The sequence below is a fragment of the Gorilla gorilla genome, chromosome 18 (assembly GCF_029281585.2).
Source record: "Gorilla gorilla gorilla isolate KB3781 chromosome 18, NHGRI_mGorGor1-v2.1_pri, whole genome shotgun sequence".
Classification (NCBI taxonomy): Eukaryota; Metazoa; Chordata; class Mammalia; order Primates; family Hominidae; genus Gorilla; species Gorilla gorilla.
In genome coordinates, this window is record NC_073242.2 from 113,056,088 (window position 1) to 113,068,102 (window position 12,015).

Below are 12,015 nucleotides of genomic sequence, written 5' to 3' on the forward strand. Positions count from 1 at the left end.
GAGAGAGAAACAATAAACACTTAAGTAAATTTATAATGTGATTTTGGGAGGTAAGTGCTATGAAGAAATATTAATTAGGATAAAGAGCTAGAAAGCAATGGGGCTTCTTTAGGGAACTTGGTCAGGGAGGGGCTCTCTGGAGACATAATATTTGAGTAGAGACCTGAATGAGGAGATGGAAAAATTATGAGATATATGGGGAATAATATGTTGGCAGCAAGTGCAAAGACTCTTGGGTAGAAAATGGGTTAGAGGTCCAGAGCCATTGGCACTGGAGTGAAATGAGCAAGACAGAGTTCGGAAAAGTTTGGGAAGGAAGCAGGATAGACACTGTGGAGCAAATGGGTGTGGAAAGAAATGTGAATTTCAACATAAGTAAGAAGGAAAGCCACTGGAAGTTTGTTGAGCAGGGCAGTGCTGTGGTCTAATTGGAGTTTCAAAAGGCTTACTCTGCTGCTGTGTGAAGCATATGCTCTTGGGGCAAGAAGACCAGTTAAGAGGTAGTGGAGAAAGGGGCCTGGACTAAGTGGCAGCCCCAAGTGGACAAAGGGGCTTAGACTAGGCGGTAACCCCATAGCAACAATCCAAAAGTTCCCCCTGGAGTCTCAAGTGGCCCAAGCGAAGCCTCACTGGTGACAGGAGGCACCAGATCAGGCTCCTTGACACCCCCAGGGCTAGGGGTCATGATTCAAGCACAACCTCCTTGGCCAAGAGAGATTTCAGGGGCTTGGTCCTAGTGACATGTTGGTCTCAGCCTGTGTAGTGCTGATTATTTACAGTACTGCTTGCCTCACACATAGTTTTACGGGCACACATATTCAAAGCAGCCTTTCCTCCTATGTGTTTTCTGCTTAGTTACCTTCCTTTTGCCCATCCACTAGTATCATAGAGCATTCCCCCAGCTCCCAAGCTCAGAATGAAGGTATCTGCTGACAGATCCCTAAAAGACAAGCCAAATATGTCCAGCAATCCCCAAAGGGTGACACACAGGGGCCACACATGTACAGTCTCATGCTGCTTTCCTGAAAGCACCCTGGTCATATCCTTGTCACATACTGAGATCCTGTTTTTCTCTGCTGAAAAATCAAGGTCTGCCTCGAAGGCTGCTTCTGCTCCATGGCAAAGGACAAGAGCTTCACCTTCTCTGCACCCTCCACAAGTCCCTGCTGGTCTCGCCATTGTTCACCACTCAGAGAGAGGAGGTGACCCTTTCCTCTTACCCTCTGTCTCACCCCCTTTGCTTCTGCCTGTGCCTCCTCCACCCCCCCATCTCTTACACAGGGACACAGCTGATTGCTCTGTCCAAGGAGGCGACAGGCATCATTCCAGCTTTTTCTGTCACATGACTCTCGGCTGGGTGCTTTCCTCCTTCATTCAGGAGACTAACAGCCCCGTGCACATTAATTCATAAGAAACAATGCCGGGGGACTGATTGCATTGCTGGGTCTCTATGTCCAATGTTTACTTGGTTTCCTGTGAAACCCCCCAGCTTGGTGTCTCTTTGATGTCATTCATTTGGACTTAAGCTCAGGCCATGCAGGATTATTGATTATGTCTTTATAGGTCCCTAACTGGACTACAAACAGCTAGAAGTCAGGATCTACATCTTATCCATCTTTGTATCCCCTGGAGAGCGTAGCGCGGTGACTTATTTATGGTGGGTGTCCTGTATGTATATGCTAACGGACTGACTGTTTCACTGGCCCCAGGGGCTAAAGGGCTTCCATGAGGGTGTAAGCAGGGACCTTGTATTTGTCTCTGCTTATTCGGTTGTAAAAATAGATCAAGGCAAGACTTCAATTATCCTTTACTTTCATTCCCAAACTCTCTTCTCTGTTCGTTCTGTTGAAAATGCTTAGTGACAGACAGCCAGAGGCTGAAAGAGACAGAATGCTTTCAGAATCTTAGCAAAGCTGTGTGGCAGGAAGGACATATTTCAATGAAGTTATTTTCCACCAAGGCTAATATTGTGCTTCCATACTTCAAGCTCTAGTGAGCTCATCAACAATGTTTGCCTTTAATTTTACCATTTGTACCCAGTCATATGTTACTTGCTATGTTTCTGTGTAGCTTCGTTTCATCAAAGGGATGTTAGGGCTTCCATTGTCTTTGAAAAGTTGCTTCAAGATGGATGTGCATGGATATCCATCCTGTTTCATTATCTTCTTCGTCACATTCTCTCAGTCATCTGTGAAAGAATACATTGTTCATAGACTCATTAAAAAAATAAAATTCTTGTGGTTAAATGGAGGAAGGACATTGCATATTAGGTTTGGGGCGTGGGGAACCTTCTCCTTGATTTCTCCCCACAGGAAGGACCCCTGGCCTTTCCCTAGAAGAGCATGTGGCTTCAAGTCTTAGACACAGCTGGGGAACCCATGGGATTGTAGCTTTCCAGAGAGGAGAACCTGTGTTCTCTCCGAAAGGATTCCTTCCTTCTTTTGTGAAAGGCTGTCCATTCTGCAATGTGTATTGAAATCACCTTGGGATAACTGTTGATGCCCCACCCATCCCTGGCCAATTAAATACCAGCTTCCTGGTTGGAGCTTGAAGCCTGCCATTGACGTAGTTATAAAAGCCCCCCAGGTCAGTCTACTGTGCAGCCAGAGGAGAAACTACTGTGCTAGGCCAGTGGCTCTCAACTGGGGGCAATTTTTCCCTGAGCAGGCATTTGGTAATCAATGTCTGGGAGACATGTTTGATGGTCATAACTGTTGAGGGGTGTGGTGCTACCAGCATTGAGTGGGTGGAGGCCAAGGCAGAAGCCAGCCCCTCCTAACAAAGAATGATCCAGTACAAAATGTCAAAGTGCCAAGGTTCAGAACCTCTCTCTAGAGCATTAGAAAAGCAAGCACACACATACACTCAGGTGCATACATAGATATTTTTACAAGTATATTACCTCCTATTTGCATAATGCCTTCTAGTTCTCAAAGCCTTTTTACACACTTCATCGGTTTGATCTTTACCATGACACCATAATGGAAATATTATCACCATCTTGATTTTACAGATCAGGAAACCAAGGCTGAGGAAAGGGAATGACTTCCTCAGGACCGCAAGATGTTTGGTTTCTCAGTGAGGGCTCTTTCCATTCGCAGACAGGTCCAATGCGTGCACATGTGTTTTCCTGCTCCGTGCCCCGTTGTGACAAACATAATAACTGAACACTGTCTTTGTTCCCGCTGAGCCCAAGTGCAGCCTCAGAATCCTTCTCAACACAGCACTCCAGCCAACCCCAGGTGTGAGATGAAACTTGTCACATAGCCTCTCCACCCTAAACACCATACCCCTCCCTGCATTATGATGATCTTGTTGAAAGAGACACCAAGGAGAGTACTTGAGAGTAGGAGGGCCCTTGAACATCCGCAGGTGTTCAGACAATCTGTTTGGGAAATTGCAACGTTAACAGCATGTGCTCTTGCCGGCACCTATGAGGAAGCATCTGTCTCCCTAACCCCTATATTTCTTTATAACTTTATTAGTGTGTTTGGCTCTCACCATATGCTGCTAATTGACATACAAAGGAAGTATGCACAGTTGTGTTCCTCATTTGGTGCAGACTAAAAACTTCACCTTCTTCTTGAGCTTGCTAGGATCTCCCTCTTGAGCCCAAAACATGAGATAATTATGAGAACATGAACTATGATTCATGAAGCCGATGGGACAGGAATGAGAGCACGCTCAGCCTGCAGCGTGAAGAAGCTAGGGCCAGCAGCCCCTGCTTGAGCTCTGGGCATGACAAATAGTGGCATGTACAATTAAATGCCCAGTGCCTGTAAGAAAGCTGCCATGGGAGGGAGGCAAGCAGAAGGAGAAAAATCAAGTGCAGTTAGAGAGTAACTTCTCCATCTTCCAGGCAGGCAGGTAATGGAGAAGATACAGGCAGCTCGGTGGATCATTTGGCTCCATCATTGGGAGACAAGTACAAAACAGCATACAACATCTGCTCATCGAGGTGTGGGTTGCCGTTTCAAAAAGTTGCAGGAGCCTCTTCATAATAAACGGGACTCTAGCCTTCTGGTCTGGCTTTATCATCTGCAAGTATCTGTGGGATCAGTCTCTAGCAGCAAACGTGGAGATTTCATTACAATTGATGAATTTGACCAGAAATGATCTCCTTGTGTCTTTGGTCCTCACTATGGGGCTGGCTGGCGTGTGTGTCCAAAGACACTGTAGTGTGAGGCTGCACAGGTGTTCTGCTGTTCTGAGCCCCCATCATACTGGGGAGCGGGAGGGATCAAGGCATCCTCTGCCACTAATTAGGCTATAGCGACAGTGCACAGGCAGCATTCAGGCGGGTCTTGGCAATAGGACAATTCATAGCTTTCCTTTCAGCAGGAACTTGGCCAGAGACTTCCCATGTTGCCCTAGAGTTCTGGTGTCCACCCTGGCTGCACTTTGGGGACTATCTGGGGAGTCCTGTCCACCTCTGTCTACCTTTCTATCTATCACTGCTGGGCAAGTATCTCCCAAGGGCAGGGGACTTCGGTCTGTTTTGTTTATAGCTGCATCCAGAGTCTCCACTGTGCCTGATACTCCATGAATGAATTATTACCTCCTCTGTGCCAGGCCTTGCCATACCCTGTCAAAGATATCACTGACCATGATGACTATGGCGTCTGTCTACTGTGCTGTCATTGTTCTTATTTTTATGGATGAGAAAACTAAAGCTAAGAAGTAATTAATTTGTAGGATATTATACAATTTGTTAAGTGGCAAAGCTGTAATTTGTACTAAGTCAAGCTCATATCAAAGCCCAATCTCTCTGGATTCTTGTGCTTCTGTTCTTAAGAGGAGTGGGTGTGAAGAGTGAATAACTGCACACCTCTCTTAATTATGGTAGAACAGTTATTTAAGCAAAGTAAGTGGTTTGGAAAATGCAAAAAGCTTCATGGTTTGGTATTTGGGAAAACAGCATTTTCTAAGCCATGCTCTGGGAACAATAACCTCAGAATTGCTAAATGGTGTCCCATGAAAAACACCTAACATAGGGTTCCGCCAATAAACAACTTGGAGAACTACATCTTCTGACACCCTCTCTTTGTGGAATCATAATTTCACATTAATACAACAAAGGCTCTGAGCAATCCTGCACTGAATAATTCTTTGTTTAATGTAAAATTTGCCAAATCTATGTATCTTCAAAACCTCTCCTCTTTCCTCATTGACACTGTATTAATAGCTCATAAGATGCTGCTGTTGCATTTATAGTTTCTTGATCTGGACATGGCCTGGCATGTACTAGTATGTCAGGCTTGTAAAAATAGAAAGCTCAATAAAATATAAACACACTCATGTTAGCAAAGCAGATGCTGTAATGACAACTCTGACCTTGATTGATAAGTTGGAATTGATCCAACACTTAAAAACAGAGCTAACAAAAATTTAGAAATTGGACTAATATAGAATTTTCACTAAAGACATGAAGAGCATTGAAAACTCTAATTCATTTGAAGCTAAATAATGCTGGCATTCATCTTGCAAAAGCAGCCATGTGTTCCACAACAAATTTTTGAGCACTGTTAGGAGCCAGAGACTGTTGGGTATTGGAAATACAAGTTTAAATGAAGTAGGTTTGGTATTGACCATCATAGGGTTGGCAGGTTTGTGTCTTGTTTCTTAGGCGCTTCCCGTGGCTGCTGAGGAAACAGCTATTATCCTGCCTCTGTTTGTCTCCAGTTTGTATCTCTGCTTTGTCTTCATCCAGCCCTGAGTTTATTTATCCATTTATTTATTCATTCAAGAAATCTTCGTTGAGCACCTACTATGTACCAAGCATGGTAGATACAGCAGTGAATGGTACAGATAAAAATTCCTCCCCTACAGAAGCTTCTTCCTAGTGGAGCTTATATTCTGATTATTCTAGGTTTGTTTAAAGGGTTTCATCTCCCCGAGATCACATGTGGCACATCCTTAAATGGAAGCCTGGGACCTTCTCCCTTGTTCAGCATTTAGATCTCAATAACTGATCCAAACCTTCCTGGTATGACATCCCATTATGTCCTTGGGCCCTGTCCTTGATCCCTGCTATATTATTTACTCTGCATTCCCTGGCCCTTTAGGCTTAACTCTGCCTTCCAACCCTGAATAATTCCTTTGTTTGGTCCTAAAAACTTGATGGAGATCCCAGGCTTGTGCTCCAGGTATTGTGCAGGACTACAAAGATGACTAGGACAGGAACACGGGTTTTCAAGGAGCACAGCATGTCGTGAGGGTGAGAGATGCATGAATGATACGATGAACTTGGTGAGGGAAGTGAGGACAGAGGCAGCTTAGCCTTCCCAAAGGAGGGCTCACCTTATCTGAATCTTGTGGGATGGAGAAGATGTGGTGAAGGACAGGTGGGCCGTTGAGAGGGAGGTGGAAGACCGTACGGGTTGGAGGAGAAGCAAGAACAGATGCTGGAAGATAAGATGGGAATGAGCAGGAAGCAGGGGGTAAGATCATGGTTTCATTGTTCCTTTCTGTTCAACAATATGTGTGGGCTGCCGCTGTCTCCCAAGCCTTGAGCTCAACCCCAGGACAAGGCTAGTGAATAGAACAGACCCAGCTCTTCCCGGTCAATGATGGGGACAGGCAAGAAGCAAGCTGCAAACCTCAGCTTTGTGATGAGTGCTCAGAGACATATGAGCACTCATCACAGTGGAGGAGCAAAAATGGCAGCTAGGGTCCTGCGCGGACAGTCAGGAAAGGCCCCTCTGCCAAGGTGACCTAGAGCTGAGGCCTGAAGGTTGAGAAGGAGCTGGCTCTGGGGAGAACAGGGAAAGGAGCCAGCCAGGTGGAGTGCTGAGCAGGGAGGGACTGAGGAAGGTATTTCAGGGACTCCAGAAAGAATGTGCCCAGAGCGTGGAGGAAAAACCAGGGATTTGGGGGTGGGGGTGGAAGGAGCAGGTGGTATTAGATTTTGCCTCTGTGTAGAGAGTGGGTATGGTTGTGAAGGAGAGAAGATGGGGTACACCTGGAGGAATCTGGTCATACTTGCATTTTCAAAATATAATAATAATAATTGCACAGTGATGACGTTAAGATAATTAGTGTGTGTGTTACAATGCATGATGTAACATTAAGATAATTTTAGTGTGAGAATGGGAAGGTGGTTAAACAAAAGTCTTTATCAGTTAGCGATCTATGCAGAGCTCTTTACAGGGGAAAGGATCTAAGATTTACTTTAAAATAGTTTGGAAAAATAAGTGGGGGAAGAGATAAAACAACATTGGCAAAATGATGTTGATTGCTGAAGCTGGATTTGGGGTACATGAGGGTCATTAAATGGTTCTATATTTTGGATGTTTGAAATTTTTCATAACAAAAGGGTTTTAAGATTTGTAAAAAAATTATATGCAGTAAATGCCCAATAAATAGGAAATTGTTAATAACAGTTGCTGTTTATTGAGAAGCTACTGCATGGCAGATTTTGAGTTAATTAGTATATTATATACATAAGCTTAGGTGTCCCTACACTTTTAAAATTGTACACCCATCTACAAAAGTGATTTGAAGCATATGCCACTGATAGAATTACGTTTGATTAGCCACTTACACAATGTCAAACGGTGTGTTTTGAGTATCTTATGAAACATACGCAATTTTTAAGCAATTTTTAAAGGAGGAAATTAAGTTACAATAAACAATATTTGATGTGTTGCTAATTGTGGTGGCCACGTACTATCATTAGATGGTATCTCTAGGTACAAGTTAGACATAGAGAAAAAATTGTGATTAATAAGAATGGGTATAAATCCATATTCCAAACCATTTTATGGTAATTTCCTTTGAATGGGTGGTGGGCAGTGTTTTGTCAGCATGGTTCATATCATCATTTATTTTGCCTTTTAAGGTGGTGCGTGAAGAACCCAAACAGAAGTGGAAGAAGGGTGAGTTCCATCATTTTTCGGCTGCTCACTTATATTTACCTGTTAGTACTTTAATACATAGATTCTTAGCAAGAATGTCTTTTAAGTCATAAAACTTGGTATTATAACCCTTAAACTTACCCAGGCACATATAAATTGCCACACAAGGCAATTCACTAAAAGCGAGTGAATGAATGAGGGGGTGTCAGCAGCTACTTTGCATTGTAAAATAAAGAAAAAAGTTGACATACAGATCAAATATAAGCCTGGGCACGGTGGCTCATGCCTGGAATCCCAGCGCTTTGGGAGACTGAGGTGGGCAGATCCCTTGAGCTCAGGAGTTTGAGACCAGCCTGGGCAACATGACAAAACCCTGTCTCTATAAAAAATACAAAATTTAACTAGGTGTGGTGATACATGCCTGTAGTCCCAGCTACTTAGGGGACTGGGGTAGGAGGATCACTTGAGCCAGGGAGATAGAGGCTGCAGTGAGCCATGATTGCGCCACTGCAATCAAGCCTGGGTGACAGAGTGAGACCCTATCTCAAAAAAAAAAAAAAAAAAAAAAAGTAGATGGCAAGTGTCTGTATATACATAAATATTAGGAAAGCTTAATTTTCTTTGGAGACAAATCAATTATAAGTAGAAATTCTAATTCTTTCTGTACTGCAGTGGACCATCATGAGCCCCACCTTGGAGTGTGTGTGCTCCACTTTGGAGAGCTTTGCATTGATTTCTGAGTCCTCTTGGTAACCCTGTAAGGCGGACATTTTGCACATAAGAAAAATGAGCCCAAGTAGGTTAAATGATTTGCCCTAGGGGCATGGCTGTTAAGAAGCAGATCAGGATTGGAACTCCGGGATGACAGACTGAAAGTTCCTTACTCATTAATAATAGTGCTAACTGCCAGTCCTTAGTATTGGCTATAGACGGGACAGTCATGTGGGTACCACGATCTCTGTGACATAGAAGACAGAAAGTCCGCAAGGCAAAGTAACTTTTTTATGCTCATACTGGTCTGTCTGACCCTAGAGTCCAACTGTCTGCATATGAACCCTAATTCACCACTATACTAGAGTACATGATTTACCTTCCCCAGTTCTGTTTTCTCATCTTTAAAATGGGCCAATAGGAACACCTAACTCATAGAGCTTTTGCAAGTTCTAAATGAGACCATGAATGAGAATGTGAATAGTATCTATAATTATTATTATTCTCTATCCTGGAGGTAAAAGTGTGGAAGAAGCTTAAATGCCAAAGCATCAGAAGTACTGTAAAATATCAATGTATATTATTGGGATGAAGGAGTGAGTTGCCCCATAGGCTCCTCCATTTTCTCAAACAGGCTCTATGCCTGGACTCTGGTCTTGCATTTCACCCACGGTGAAGCTGCCCGAGGCCTCATGCTGTCTTGGGCAGAAGAATGGCAATTTCCCTTGCCTGGTTTGAATCTTCTCCAACTATATCTGCAGTAGGCTATAACCCTACCATTTTGCTCCTGGCACTAGGAATAAAAATTGGGCTCATCGAGTTTTACTATTGAATCAGGAAACCTGGAGAGAAAAAGGCCAGCATGGACAGGGCTCCCAAATTTATGTGACAGGGACACAAATAATGTCTTGCCGTCTGACAGCAGATATAGGCCTGGAATTTCTGCAAAGGCTTTCCAACTCACAACATATTTTAATGCCATATTTGAGCTCTATGGCAGAAAGGCTCTCTCTGGGCACTGGAGCACAGCTGTGAAAAAAAAAATTGATCTACTCCTAAGATTTAAGTATGCTGCAAATTAAAAAGGAAATTTTCAGGTGGTTCATGTGAAGGGAGGACCATCTGTCAAGAGGACCCAGAGTCACAGCAATGCCCAAAGTGGACCTGTGAGAAGACTATGATTTACTGGGCATTTACAACAGGCCTCTCTCTGTGCCAAACGTTTCTATCTATTATCTCATTGAAAGCTTGTAACAGCCATATGAGGTTGGTATTGATACCACTCAGAATCCTACATGGAAACAGATGATATAGTAAAATTATGATAACTAGAGGAGGGTTACTTTGAAAGGGTACTATGTTTTACAGAAAAAAAAAATGGTTGGCTTAGGGGTGGTAACAGCTCTGTTGCTACCTTCTTTACAAAGGTAAAGAATGGGGATTTGGAAATGGAGCTCTTGGAAATTCTGTGGGAGTTGGCATGTCAGCATTTTAGGGCACTTAGTCACATTCTGAATCCAGGGTGCACAGTAGCCCATGTTGCAGACCTCCCAGAAGGAGGCCATCAGGACTTTGGGCATCTTGGAAGCAGCCTTTCAAAACCATTATTGCTGCTAAGGGAGGGCAAGAAGGGTGGAGCCTGGGTGGATCAGATCTCTATTCATTGTGGGTCCAGGTAGTCACTGCATCTCAGGGTTTCAGCATTAGAGTGGACCGTTAGTTGCTGTCCAGAACATCACGTTTTCACTTTTTACCTTCTTTACAAAGGTAGCAACAGAGATGTTACCACCCCTAAGCCAAAAACATGAGGAGAGGTAGCAGTTGCCAGAACCCAGAAGGAGAAGAGCCTGCCTCGGGTAGAGTAGGGGCCTTTGACGGGGGTACACAGCCAGCTTAAGGTAACCCCTTGGAGTGGGAGCAGTGGGAATCAATAGCTTAACCTTCCTCTCCTTCCTCTGCTGATTCCTGCTAGGCTTACCCACTGGCTGAAGTCAACCAGAATCCAGACGGCAAGAAAACCTGCTGGGGTAGTCCAGGGTTTATCAACCTCTGAACTGTTGACGTTTAAGACTGAATAATTCTTTATTGTAGAGAACTATCCTATGCATTGCAGCATGTTTAACAGCATCCCTAGCCCCTACCCATCAGACACTGAAAACCTTTGACTCCATGTCTCACATCCAGGCCACATTGATGCAAGGGGTAGGCTCCCAAAGCCTTGGTCTGCTCTGCTCTTGTGGCTTTGCAGGGTACATTTTTTTTTTTCATTTTGTGATATGCAAAAATGTCTCTAGATATTTCCAAATATCCCTGGGGAGGTGAGTGGGAACTGTCCTGGATGGGAACCACTGGTATGGTTCATGTAGGTTACTCTCCCTGGAAGAGAGCAGGATGTCGATGTGTAGAGAGTAGATCTGGAGAAAAGAACCAAGAGAGAACTTACATTATTCTCGTTTCATTGCCAAGGAAACTGAGGCTCAAGCAAATCAATTAACTTCCTCAAACACACACAGATTGTGAAGGCAGAAGCCAGTTTGCAAACCTAGGTCTGTTTGATCTCAACACCAGAACTTATAATCAGAAGCCTCATTCCATATTCACAGATTGGAAATATCCCAGAGGAAAAGAATGGGGATTTGGAAATGGAGCTCTTGGAAATTCTGTGGGAGTTGGCATGTCTGCATTTTAGGGCACTTACTCACGTTCTGAATCCAGAGTGCACAAAAGCCCATGTTGCAGACCTCTCAGCAAAAGGAGGCCATCAGACACATAGGACTTCTGGCATCTTGGAAGCAGCCTTTCAAAACCATTATTGCCCCTAAGGGACGAGCAAGAAGGATGAAGCTTGCGTGGATCAGATCTCTATTCATTGTGGGTCTAGGGGGCCACTGCATCTCAGAGTTTCACCATGTGGGTAGGTTGTTAGTTGCTGTCTAGAACATCACCTTTTTACCTTTCACTCTCTTTCAGTTTCCTTCCTTCCTTCCGTCTATCTGTCCTTCCTTTCTTTCCTCCCTTCCTTCCTTCCTTTTCTCTCTCAACCCTTTAAAGTGGTATTATAGTAAGTATATTTCAAGAGGTAGAAGCCACTCAAATACTTGTGAACAGGTGAATAAACAAAATGTGGCATATGCATACAATGGAATATTATTCAACCATAAAAAGCAAGGAAATCCTGTCATATATTACATGAATTAAACTTGAGGGCATGATGCTAAGTGAAATAAGGCAGTCACAAAACAGCAAATGCTCTGTAGTTCTAGCCACATTACTTTTACGGCTTCTACCTCACAAGTCTGTCTGGGATTGCTATGGGACTTCCCAGAGATTTTCAGGTGTTGAGACTCCTGGTCTCCATGCCCCAGCCACCTCCACACCCTCCTACTGGGTCTCCCCTTCTCTTGCTTGAACAGCGTATTATTTTTTCCAGTTACATTCAGAGGCCATA

At 43.8% G+C, this 12,015-nt stretch overlaps 1 long non-coding RNA gene across 1 annotated transcript in view; it reads right to left on the reverse strand.

Moving 5' to 3' along the window:
• Positions 1–1,988: 1,988 nt before the first annotated feature.
• The window catches only part of LOC134757522 (uncharacterized), a 31,649-nt gene continuing 21,622 nt past the window's right edge, over positions 1,989–12,015 (reverse strand). The window contains exon 2 of the long non-coding RNA XR_010131601.1: positions 1,989–2,188. This is a non-coding gene — a long non-coding RNA (uncharacterized lncRNA). The remainder of the gene's footprint in view (positions 2,189–12,015) is intronic.